Consider the following 14,090-nt stretch of genomic DNA (forward strand, 5'->3'; position numbering starts at 1 on the left):
CTGAGTTCCACTCCCTCCAGCTAAGCTAGGCCGTGTGTGTTGCCTTGGGCCGTATCCACCCACTTGTCAGTCTCTTAACTATTCTCAGGAGGGAGCTGAGGCCACACCCCCTGGTGCCGAGTCTGCCGAGTCACCCCCAGGGTGGGGGGAAATCTAATCTGAGTTTTAAAATATTTTGGCTTTCTCTTCTGAACTGCTAAATAACTAGCAGAGAAGAGCTAACAGCCTGTGCCAGATTCCTTTACCTCAGTGGCTTCTCTGATCCCAGAGCCCCTCCCAGTGCAATGGGCGCAGTGTGCCCCTACCCCACCGTCTGTGCTGGTCTTTCTTATTCCTCCCCTGAGAACTGACCTTTCCTGTTGAAACTCCAGATTCTCTTCAGCTGGTAAGTCGTGCTTCCAGTCCTTGTGGTATCTATCAGTCCTGAGCTAATTTTGAGACTTAATTTATCTAATTGGTTGTGAGGGAGTGAGGACGTTCACTGAGTCGTGTGTTTCTTCTCCGCCATCTTGGCTCCGCCCCCACCATGACAAATTGTAAACCAAAGACAAAATACAAAATACTCTTATATCCTTTTTAAAAAATTTTAATTTTTTTCCCCTGAGGCAGCAGGGATTGTGACTTGTCCAAGGTCACACAGCCAGGAAGTGTTAAATGTCTGAGTCCAGATTTGAACTTAGGTCCACCTGACTTCAGGGCTGGTGCTCTATTTACTGGACTACCTAGCTGCTCTTACTCTTATATCCTTTGAGCCCTTCAATCCCCAAGGATGATTGCAGCTGGACAGAAATGGGAAGAAAAGCAATGCAAATTTCACCAATTAGGAACTGAAAAAATGTCAGTTCTCTTAAAGACTACTAAAGTCACTACATTCTTCATTAGAAGAATGCAATTTGCTCACTTCTCTTTTGAGCTAAGCAGATCTAATAAGTGCCCAATTCCTATCTATGCATATTTTATTTTTCATGTTTAATTTCTTTTACAGAATACAAGAGCCATGAAGACAGGGGATGCTTTCACCTTTGTCTTTGTATCTCCTTAGTGCGTCAAAGTTCCTGGCACAAAGTAGGTCTGAATAAGTAAGGGCTGGCAGAGTTGATAGGAATGCCTCATTTCTCTAGGGCATTTTAATCTGACAGACTTTATCATGTTACACTGCTCTGGCTCCATTCTTTGGACTTCCCCAAGGGAACAAATCCTTATCAAGTTTTGTCTATAGTCAGGTGGTCAGAGGAAGTCTTTCTCTACCTCCCAAACAGCAAATTAACTTGAAAGTCCATTCAGAATACAAAATGGGGCATATTCAGAAATTGGAGAGGGTCTGGCTGACCATTAGGCCCATCAGAGGATTATCTAACAAATTGCTGTTTATTGTAGAGACCTGAGTCCCTGATCTTTATTCTTCTTTAAAAATCATCCAAGTTTCTTCCTCCTTGACAACTATCTAGTAATAATTTACTACCCTTGCATCCCTTTTTGTCTATCAGTTTTTGGAAAATTGAGAAAAATTGATGATGATTTTTTTGACATGTAGGACTGTACCGAGCCTGTCATTTGCTTGACTGGGTCATGCTTCTATTTCTGAATTTCATTTTCTGAATCTATTTCCTTTTTTTTCCATGACCTTTCCTTTCTTTCTTATTCAGAAAGGATCAAGAGTAACATTTAAGGCAAGAAAAGGAAAAAAAAAGCCCAGTTTACTGCAATGAGAGAAAAATAAAGGTACTGAATGTTAGCATTTGTTCAGTTGGTATCTAGCTAGTGCTGTAGGATGGCAAAAAGAGATAGGAAAATAACAACAACAAAAAAACAAAACCCTGTGTCTAGACTCAGGGAATCTGGATTCAAATCATAGCTGTTCTATTTCCTTTCTATATGATGTTGGATGAGTTATTTGGCTTTTCTGATTCATATCTATAAAATGATGACTTTGGGACATGATCTCCAGGCCTGTTCCTAGTGGTGGAGGCAACGGGAAGTCCGGAAGGAAAGACTAAGTGGCTGTATATTTGGAACCCATTAATTTGGTTGTTCAATAGTAGTACATGATTAATGTTTTCAGTTTATTTATAGAAGATTAGGGAAAAGCTGAGAGCCATTGTAGGAAAGTAGATAGAGGGCTCCCTCTGGAATAAGGAAGTCTGGGCTTAAGTCTCTGTGATGTGGCAACTGTGTGACTCTAGATAGGTCACTTCAGGAACTTTGGGAGCTTGCTGATCCGTGCTCTATGCTGGTTGAGAAAGGTGGAAATGCACATTAATAGTAGAGAGAGAGACGGAGAAACAGAGATAGAGAGAGACAGAGAGCTAGAAAAAGAGACAGAGAAACAGAAAGACAAAGAGATAGTAAAATAAAATGATTATTATTCATGATGCCTATTCACTGTCTTTTAAATTGCTCTGGCTCACAAAGAAAGATTAAATGCATCACAGTGAAAAAGCAAACTTAATTTTTTTTAACAGGGGGAGATTGGAGTGAAGAAAAGAGCTAGAACATATTTTGGATTCTATTATATGGAGATGGTTTCCTTACATGACATAAACGGTAGTTAGGCAAAAGGGGAAAACACCCTGGCTAAAAGTATATTTTAAAACCATTCCTTTCATAAGGATCCTGACTGGGATGATTAATCACAAAACCATTATACACAATGTGAAGGATCTGAAAAAGTTTGAATCACTTTCTGTGTGATGGCTTAGAATTCCATAATCCACAATATCTTTTTCTCAATTTTGGATATTACAATTTGAACACTACTTCAATGCTGGAAATGTGCACTCATGCTGATTTTACAACTGACTTCTACTGGAAGAAACTTGGCAGGTATTGTTATCACTCTGTTACCTTATCCTATTGATAATATGAAATCCTTTAATCAATCAATAAATGAAGATGAGACTTGAACTAAATTCATCTTAGAGAGTACAGATTTCATTGAAATAATCCTAGGTGTTTGTTTCTTTGCCCTAAAAGCTTTTTGAAACAATCACTTTATGGAAAGGTGAATTTAGGGAGACAAGTTTTTGGCACAATCCACTTTGTAATGTAGGATTGTTGCTTTTTCTTTTGAATAGTTGATGAGAAAACATTTCAAAATATTTTTATTTCCTGGAGTGGTAGGGAGGAGGGATGGTTCTTTATTTAATATATATTTTATTTTCCCCCAACAACCTGTTAAAACAATTTTTAACATTAAAAAAGTTATGAGCCCCAACTTCTATCCTTCTCTTCCTTCTTAAGATGCATCAAGCATAAGTTATTCATGTGTAATTATGTAAAACATTTCCATATTAGTAATCTTGTACAAGAAGGCTTGAATAAAAGAAAGACAATGAAAGAAACAATGAAAACCAGCATGCTTCAGTCTATATTCAAACTATCAGTTCTTTCTCTGGAGGTGCATAGTGTGCTTCATCATTGGATGGTGCTTGGATAGATAGCACTCTGGAATGCTTGGATTAGTTCACAACTCCACCAACAGTGCTTTAGTAGGATGGTTATTTTAAAAAAAGAAAAAAATCCAAGTACTGAAGAATAAAAATGAGGTATGACAAATGTTATATGATGGTAAGCAAAAAACAAAATTATCACTAGAGAATTGAAAATGAGAATCGAATAGACATGACAAGAACCACATGATTGATGTGAAATGTCTTGTACTTGTGAGCAACGTGGGGCTTCAGACAAGAGCCAAAGAAAAGGGTATCATTGGAATTAAATGATTTTTAAAAAATGGATTAAAAATGTGGTACATATGAGCGATAACAGATGTGTAGCCTGAATGACGACTGCAACTAGTATTTATAGAGTGCTTTAAGGTTTGCAAAGCACTTTACATATGCCACATTATTCATTCACTTCACAGACACTGTCATGAGTTGGAAGAAAATAAGGAAGACTTCCCTATGTTAGAAGGACTTTCTTTATTAATTTATGGTATGGACAAGAGCCACACTAGAAGGAGTAGAATAGACGGATAGCCACCTGCCTTGTTGCAGAAGTATCTAAATCAGTGAGATCACAGGCTCATTAGAGTAATTAGAACATGAAGAAATTGAGGACAAATACATCATGAATTAATTAAAAATATCCTAGAACTGGATTCAGAAAACCTGGATTTCACTCCTGAATCTGCCCTTTGCTTTCTGGGTGATTAGAGATAAATCACTTTTCTTAGCATTTATAAAAAGAACTGGTTGGACTAGGTGAACGCCAGCTCCCATTTTTTTTTAGCTCTGAAAGACTCTGATTCTATGAAAGAAAGTGATTAATCCAATGCTACCCAACTGGTGAGTGCCAGAGCAGAAATTTGGATCAGGTTGGGTCAGCAGAACTATTTTCTGTTCACTGTGAATGGATATTTAACATTGACAGGCAAACCACAGTGCTCTTTGGGGACCATCTGCAGTTTTCAGGGCTATCTCGACATGGACATTGGGGGAACCACACTATCAGGCCAATATAATTCCCCCAATTATAAGTATTTCCTTTGGAAGTGAAAAGAAGCTATATCCAAATCAAAACTTTTTTCTTCTTTAGACATTTCTCTGGTGAAACTTTTCCTCTCTACAGCCTCATTTCCTTCTTTCTCCAGGATGATGGATAAATGTATCTGTCAGTGTTTAGAGGGAGTTTTCAGAGGCTAGTGCTTTGGGGTCATACAGCTTTAAGAAGATATATTTTCTTGAGAGCTTGCTTGGTGAGGTCAAGACTTTTCTTGGTGCTGTAAAAACTTAGAAAGCAATTAAGCGATGAACTGTTTGACTCCATTTGGTTGCCCGTCACCACTGGGTCTGCACCGCTAGAGTTCTTGACATGCCAGATGGTATGTTCAAGCCCCTTAGTAACAAGAGTTTTCCTCCTTCACCTGCCAATATTTCTTCTATATTTTTAAAGAAAATACACTTAAAATGACAATACTCTTTCGACAAGGATAGAAGATGAATTATGAAATGAATAGACTCTATCTATTATGTTTGTTATCATTAGTGATTGTTCAAAGTTTGCTTTTCATATTTAATCCCTCCAGCAATCCAGTAAAAAAACAAAACAAAACAACAACAAAAAAAACTACTGTAAGGATTCATATTCCCACTTGGTTGATGCAGTTGTTGGGCTCAGTCTACAGAAATGAAATGGCTCGTCCATGTTGCAGAGCTAGAAAATGCCAAATGTAGGATTTGAACTGAGGATTCACTCCTGCCTCCATTAATTGATAAAGATGTTGGGCTCAATTGTTTTTTTTTTTTTTGTTTTGTTTTGTTTTGTTTTTTTTTTTGTTTTGTTTTGTTTCTCTTCCCAGATAATTTTTACCATGCGAATCCAATTCTTCCTTTGCAACAACAACAACAAAATTCGGTTCTGCACATATATATTGTACCTAGGATATACTATAAGATATTTAATATGTATGGGAATGCCCGCCATCCAGGGGAGGGGGTGGAGGGAAAGAGAGGAAAAATTTGGAACAGAAGGGAGTACAATGGATAATGTTGTAAAAAAAAATTACCTATGCATATGTACTGCCAAAGAAAATGTTATAATTATAAAAATTAATAAAAAACAAAAGAAAAAAAAGAAAAAAAAAGATGTTGGGCTCAGTTTATAGAAATGAAATGGCTCATCCATATTGCAAAGCTAGAAAATACCAAATGTAGCATTTGAACTGAGGATTCCCTCTTGACTCCATTAATTGATAAAAATGTTGGGCTCAGTTTATAGAAATGAAATGGCTCGTCCATATTGCAGAGCTAGAAAATGCCAAATGTAGGATTTGAACTGAGGATTCACTCCTGCCTCCAATTCCAGAGCGTCACCCATGCAGTGGAATCCATTTGACACGATTATTAAGGGTTTCTCAGGCCATAGGAAGCTAGGGATCATGTTAAGCAGAGATGCTAGGGATCAGGCAGAGATGCTGAGAATTGTGCTGAGCAGAGATGTGAAAGATTTAGGGACAGCCTGGGAAGGGCAGAGAATGTCCCATAAGAACAAGGAGTAGATTAGATGGGATGGGAAATAGAGTGAAGGAGGGGACGTAATATAAATCAGTTCAGAAAAATAATGGATGGAGAATAACTTAAAATGTCAAATGGAAGGATTTATAAAGTCTGTCCCCAAAATCTTAATGCAATTTTAAGGTAGACTTTTGGGATATCCTGTGAGTTAGCCATGAGGTAACTGTGAAAGCTTCTTGAACAGGGGAAGAGCATGATCAGGTTTTTGCTGGGATGATTCAGCAGATGTGTAAGGGATGAATCAGGAAGGCTAGAGACAGGTTTAAGTATGGAATCTTACATTTTGAAAATTTAACTTTGGAGGTTTAAGATAGGAGTAGTTTGATAATGGATTAGTCCAGCTGATAAAAGCTCAGTAAAGAGTCAGTGTCATCTCCAGCTACATTAAGAAAAGTGTAGAGTAGAGGTCTAGGAAAGCGATAAAGTCACTATGATTTGTTCAGTTATCCTAGATGAATCTAGATGGTCAATGTGGGGAGGTCTGTTCCTTGGACTCGGGATCTGCTTCCAGGTACTTACCAGCTGTGTGATCCTGAGAAAATCTCAATCCCAGTTTTCTCCTCTGTAAATCGGGTATCATAGTAGCTCCTACTTCCCAAGTTTCCCAAGTTTCTTGTGAGGGTCAAATGACATTTTAAAATGTAAAGTGCACAGAAGTGCTAGCTTCTATTAATTATTATTGTGTTATCATTATTATTATTACTATTACTACCACATTTCTAATTTGAGATTTAGATAATGAGAGCCACACTCAGAAAGGACATTGATAATCTGGGAATCATACAGATGAGAGTGATCAGTATTGCAGGATCACATTTTTTAGATGCAGAAAGGAAACTAAGAAACCATTGAAAGCAATCCTCTCATTTTATAGTTAGGGAAGCTGAATCTCATAGTTTGGATCACTTGTTCATCCAAAATCATTTAGGAGCCATTTTTCACACTAGGAGCTCTCACTTCAAACCCAGCATCCTTTTCATCACATAATAATCTAATTCTGAATCTATCATCTACCACCTGAGAACTGTTTGAAGGAATTGGAGGTGTTTTAGCCTGGAGGCAAGACTTGGAGATCACAAAAAAGCTGTTTTCAAGAATTCCAGGGACTGCCATGTGGAAGAAAGATTAGACTTCTAATGAGAACTTTTAACCCTAGAAAGCAGAATTAGGATGGAAGTCACCAGATAAACATTTATCAAGCACTTGCCATGTGCCAGACACTGCTGAATATTGAAAACACAAGCAGAAGAAGAAATTCTGTCTAAGGAGCTTAGATTCTAATCATAAAGAAGACAAAGTAAGCCGAGAAGTAAAAGAGGCTGGGTCCTGCTTGGTACATCTTGGGCCATACTACAGAAAGGCTTGAGAGTCAGCTGTGGACCTATATGTCCACATATATATGGACACATATGTCAGATATGGATGACTTGAAGACTTTGCTAAAGCTGAGGTTGAAGGATTGACCAACCAACCAGAAGCTACAGGAATCCTGAGTTAGAAGGTTGCTGTGGCTAGTAGAGAAAATCCAGAAAGCTGGGGAGTTACAAAGGGGTAAGATATAAACTTGCCCACTATCAGTGATTTCCAAAAGTCCGATGAGCTGCCTTGAGAGGGCACGTTTTCTCCTTCAGGAAAAGTCTTTAGACAAAGGTTGGATTTTATTTGTTGGGGATGTTGCCTTTTTTCAGACATAGGTTGTAGTAAATTGATATTGAGACTCCATCTTATCCTGAGTTTCTAAAGTTCATCATGATCAGGAAAATCTCAAGACTGAAGGCAATGAGATATCAGACAGATAAGTTTTGATGGGCACAGAGACTGAGATTGGGAGAAGTTGAGAGCATGGAGTAATGACACTAGAGAATGAGTCCCAGCGGGTCTTTGTCGTAGAGTCCCTGAGGGAAGGAGAGGGTTTAAGTGGAGAGAGAAGACCAAGAGTGTTTGCTCTGAAAAAATGGCTGTGTTGGGCAGAGGAGAACACATTTAAGGAAAATATTTGTCAAAATCACAATTTGGTGCAGGATTTAGCATGACAATGGCCAAAGGAAGGAAGACTCTTAATGAAATCAGATCTGTAGTTTGATTGCACTGGTGTAGGGAAGGACCAGATGATGAAACTCCCTTTACCAATCCAAGTTGGGACACCTTCTCTGAAATGGGTGGTCCTAGATCACAGAGGTTATTGATTCCATAGACAGAACCTGGTTAAGAGCAGTGTCTGAGGGACAGCTAGGTGACATAGTAGCACTGAGTTCAAATCCAGACTCAGACACTTGACACTACACGTGTGACCTTGGTCAAGTCACTATTTTCTTAACCCACTACTTTCCCCCCACCCCCGAAAAGTAATAGTTGGTCCCAGGTCTTTCTGATTGGTTTTCTGTCTCTTATCCTGTTGCCATTCTTGAAAATCTCAAAGGAAGGGAAGCTTCCTCTGTACTTAAGAGCCCACTTAGGAAATGCCTCCTGGGGAATGGGAGGGGAAGCTGGAGTCTGTCATAGCCCTGGAATTAAGATATCACAACTGATGAATTTGTTTATTTTATTCATTAACTTTACAATATTATGCCATTCATGATCAAAAAGCCTCAGGGCACAAATGCAAAATATAAAACCTTTATTTAAAAATGCATAAAGCAGAGCATAACAGCACTCAGCAGATATTAAAATATCAGCCAGGAAGTGTCAGTTTAGAAATCTGTCATCTGTGGTGGCCTGCATCCCCACGTTATGGGATTCTGAAGAAGGGGAATGAGAAGAAGAGATTTTTAGAAATCTCAGTGGGATAAACAAGAAAATGAATTTTACAAAGGCCTGGCTCAAGCTGCTTGTGATTGAAGCTGGATATGGATGCAGGGAGATGGGAGTCCAAATGTGGCCTCACATACTTACTAGCTATGGGTAAGGCACTTAGAGACTCTCTGCCTCAGTTTTCTCAACTGTAAAATGGGGATAAGAATAGCACCTAGTGCCCATGGTTGTTCTGAGGACCAAATGAGATATTTGCAAAATACTTAGTAGATTGCCTGACAAGTAATAAGTGCTGTATTAATGGATGCCATAACAACAATAACAATAATAAAAAATAAGAATAATCTTCTTATTTTACATATAAGGCTTCCAGCACCTGTAGCTCCTGACAACAGCTCATCAAACGAGTGAAAAGCTATGAGTTTATTTGTCAAAGGGGCACTGCTGTCCCTTTTGAAACAAGGGCTGCCATGCAAATATGACAAACCAGTTAAAAATAAAAGATGTAAAGAGACAGCAGCACTTGGAAAGGCTAGGGTTGCCCTCCCTGATTCCCACAAGCATTTTCCCAAAGACAGAAGAACGTGGTTGGATTATTAACCTTTCAGCCCTTTGTGAAGCAGGAAGGAGAAGGGGTCTGTAGTCAGCCCAAGCTCTGCTGCTCCTTACCGGTGTAAGTTAGGTTAGTCACTTGACTCCTGGGCCTGTTTTTTCAGCTGGTAAAACGAGGGGTTGTGGGAGATGACTTCAGAGCTGCCTTTTAAGCTCCAAGTCTGTGAGCTCACCTTTTCACATCCATTGCTACAACCTCAGTCTCTTTGCTTATTTCAATCTGATTCTCTTCATATCTTTGCTGGTTCAGCCATTTTTTTCTATCTGACCTCTCCCTGTTTTTAATTCCCCTTTTCATTTCTCTTGTCTCCATTTAAAAATGAAATTAAATAGCAGAAAGAGAAAAATAGTCTCTTCTACATATATATATATATAGATAGATAGATAGATAGATAGATAGATATATGCATCTTTCCTTGTTTTTCCCTTCCTCTCCTCCACTCCCTCCCTCTCTCTCTGTCCCTTCCACCCTTTACTCCCATTCTCTTTCTCCCTTTTCTATTTCTCCTCTCTTCTCCCTCTCCCTTAATTTCTGTCCCTCTCCTTTGCACCCCTCAATTTCTCCTTCCTTTCTCCTCTCTTCTGTCTTCCTCTCCATCTATACATAAGAAATGATAAAGAAAGTTAACTCTAATGTATCAACTCTTAAAAATCATCCAAAAATCATTCTTTTTCTTATATTACTTCTTTGTTTATTCTTTTAATATTTATTCTTTATTTATTTTAACATTCTTTCCTTTTTAAATTTTGAGCTCCATATTTTCTCTCCTCTTCCTTTTTCCCCACTCACTGCAAAGGCAAAACATACAATACCAGTTGTTCATGGGAGATCATGCAAAATCTATGTCCATATAAGCCATATTTAGACAAATAAAATGAAAAAAAATTAATCTATTCTCAGAGTTCATGTTCTTTCTCTAAAAGTAGACAGTATTTTTCCGCCATGAATCTTTTGTAGCATTGCCTTGGATCATTGCATTGATCAGACTAGCCAAATGTTTTACAGTATTACTCTTATAATGCACATTGATCTCTTGGTTCTCATTTTATTTTGCTTCAGTTCATATAAGTCTTGCCATGTATTTTTTTCCTTAGGGAAACGGCTCCCTTCATCAATTCTTATAGCACAATAGTACTCTATCACAATCATCTGCCACATATTGTTCAGCCATTCTCCTGCTGATGAGCATCCCCTCAATTTCCAATTTTTTGCTGCTACAAAAAGAACTGCTATAAAATGTTTTTGTACATATAGATACTTTTAGTATTTTTTTATCTCTTTGGGATATAGATTTAACAGTGGTATTGCTGGGTCAAATGGAATGCACAGTTTTCTATCCTTTTAGGCATAGTTCCGATTTGTTCCCTAGAAAGATTGGACCAGATCACAGCTCCAGCAATTATTCATTAAGATACCTATTTTCCCATGTCTCCTCCAGCATTTCTCATTTCTGAGAAGTATGAGCTGGTATCTCGGAGCTGTTTTAATTTGCCTTTCTCTAATCAATAGTGACTTCGAGCGTTTTTCATATGATTATAGACAGCTTTGTTTTATTCTACTGAAAAATGACTTTCTATCCTTTGACTATCAATTGGGCAATACCTCTCAATTTCATAAATTTCACCGAGTTCCCTAAATAGTTGAGAAATGAAACCTTTATCAGAAAAGCTTGCTGTAATTTTTTATATTACTTCATTGTCTGTGGTACTTTTTAAAAAATTCTTTCAAATACATTTAATTTTGCTTTTGCTTTGTTTGAGACAATGATTGCCACCCTTACTCTCTTCAATTCAGCTGAAGCTCCAGCTCTTCATTTCAATTCTATATATGTCTTTTTACCCTTACTCTGTCTTTTGCACACAGAATATTGTTGAATTCTGGTTTCTGAAACATTATGCATTCAGCTTCCAGGGTTAGCTTATCCCATTCACATTCATAGTTATGATGCCAAATAATGCATTTCCCTCCATTCCATTACCTTTGGTTATTCTCCCTCCCCTTCTGTCACTTCTCAAAAGTCTGTCTTGCTTCTGACCACTGCCTCCACCCAATCTACTCATCCTTTTATTTTCCCTATACCTCATATCATTTGCCCCCTTTCCCTTCTATCTTCCTATTGTGTAAAAATGGATTTCTGTACCTGAGTGTGATTATATAGTCTTGTCTCTGATCCAATTCCTTTATGCATTGATAATTTTCAACATTCACCCTTGGGAGACCCTATGTTCTAATTTTTCCCCTCCTTTCCCCCCCACCCCATCCCCTAGACGGCAAGTAATCCAAAATATGTTAAACACCTGCAATTCTTCTATACATATTTTCCACAATTATCATGCCACACAAGAAAAATCAGATTAAAAAGGAAAAAAATGAGAAAGAAAACAATATAAGCAAACAACAAAAAAAGACTGAAAATACCGTGTTGTAAAACTAATACAGACAAGATAAGAAGCAAAGCAATAAACTGAAGCATATTTTTACATTAAAAGGTTTTGATAAAGGCTTCATTTTTAAAATATATAGAGAATTATCTCAAATTAATAAGAAATCAAGCCATTCTCCAATTGGTAAATGGTCAAAGGATGTGAATAGACAATTTTCAGATGAAGAAATTGAAACTATTTGTAGTCATATGAAAAGGTGCTCTAAATCACTATTGATCAAAGAAATGCAAATTAAGATAACTCCGAGATACCACTGCACACCTGTCAGATTGGCTAAAATGAGATGAAACGATGATGAATGTTGGAGGGGATGTGGGGAAACTGGGACACTGATGCATTGTTGGTAGAGTTCTGAAGTGATCCAACCATTCTGTAGAGTGATTCCTTCCTTCCTTCCTTCCTTCCTTCCTTCCTTCCTTCCTTCCTTCCTTCCTTCCTTCCTTCCTTCCTTCCTTCCTTCCTTCCTTCCTTCCTTCCTTCCTTCCCTGCTTTCCTTTTTGCTCATTTTACAGCCTATTTCTTGACTTTGGACTTTTGTTAAACTGGGGTTCTACTTACCTAGAGGTTGGGAGACATGGTTCCAAGCTTTAGCCTTTTTTTTTGGTTCTTTTTAGAGGTAGTTCTGGAGGTCTGCAAGTTTTTGTGACTTCTAAGATGTTAGGAAAGGTATGGTCACTGTTCCCCTGGTTTGTACTCTAGTCATTCCTTGGGAAGGGCCTTTCCTCCCTTGCTGCCTGAAGTACTAGTGTTCTTCTTGACTCTGGCTCAAAAAGTTATCGAACTGGACCCTTTGATCCAGAAGTGTTTCTACTGGGCTTATATCCCAAAGAGATCTTAAAGAAGGGAAAGGGACCTATATGTGCCAAATTGTTTGTGGCAGCCCTTTTTGTAGTGGCCAGAAACTGGGAAATGAACGGATGCCCATCCATTGGAGAACAGTATAATGAGTTATGGTATATGAATGTTATGGAATATTATTGTTCTGTAAGAAATGACCAACAGGATGATTTCAGAGAGATCTGGAGAGACTTACATGAATTGATGCTGAATGAAGTGAGCAGAACCAGGAGATTACACGCTAACAGCAAGATTATAAAAAATGATCAGTTCTGATGGACTCTCTTCAACAATGAGATGATTCAAACTAATTTCAGTTGTTCAGTGATGAGCCATCTATACCCAGAGAAAGGACTGGGGGAACTGAGTATGGACCACAACATAGCATTCTCACTCTTGTTGTTTACTTGCATTTTGTTTTCTTTATCAGGTTTTTTTTTTTCTTTCTTGATCTGATATTTCTTGTGCAGGAAGATAAATGTATAAATATATATGCTTATAATGGATTTAACATATATTTTTAACATATTTAAATATATTGAACTATCTGCCATCTATGGAAGAGGATGGGGGAAGGAGGGGATAATTTGAAACAGAAGACTTTGTTTGCAAGAAACAGTGTTGAAAAATTATCCATGCATATGTTTTGTAAATAAAAAACTTTGATTAAAAAAAAGAAAATAATATATTGTGATCCACACTCAATTTCCACAGCACTCTTTCTGGGTGTAGATGACTCTGTTCATCACAAGAGCATTGGAATTGGCCTGAATTATTTCATTGTTGAGGAGAGCCACGTCCATCAGAACTGGTCAGTGTATAATCTTGCTATTGCCATGCACAATACTCCCTTCCTTCCTTCCTTCCTTCCTTCCTTCCTTCCTTCCTTCCTTCCTTCCTTCCTTCCTTCCTTCCTTCCATTCCTTCCTTTCCTTCCTTTCCTTCCTTTCCTTCCTTTCATCCTTTCATCCTTTCCTTCCTTTCATCCTTTCATCCTTTCCTCGCTTCCTTCCTTCCTTCCTTCCTTCCTTCCTTCCTTCCTTCCTTCCTTCCATTCCTTCCTTTCCTTCCTTTCCTTCCTTCCTTCCTTCCATCCCTTCCTTTCCTTCTTTCCTTCCTTCCTTCCTTCCTCCCTCCCTCCCTCTCTCCCTTCCTTCCTTCCTTCCTTCCTTCCTTCTTCCCTTCCTTCCTTCCTTCTTCCCTCCCTCCCTCCTTTCCTTCCTCCCTTCCTTCCTTCCTTCCTTCCTTCCTTCCTTCCTTCCTTCCTTCCTTCCTTCCTTCCTTCCTTCCTTCCTTCCTTCCTTCCTTCCTTCCTTCCTTTTTTTTTTTCCCCTGCTTTCCTTTTTGCTCATTTTACAGCCTATTTCTTGACTTTGGACTTTTGTTAAACTGGGGTTCTACTTACCTAGAGGTTGGGAGACATGGCTC

This window comes from Sminthopsis crassicaudata, chromosome 3, assembly GCF_048593235.1.
Source record: "Sminthopsis crassicaudata isolate SCR6 chromosome 3, ASM4859323v1, whole genome shotgun sequence".
Classification (NCBI taxonomy): Eukaryota; Metazoa; Chordata; class Mammalia; order Dasyuromorphia; family Dasyuridae; genus Sminthopsis; species Sminthopsis crassicaudata.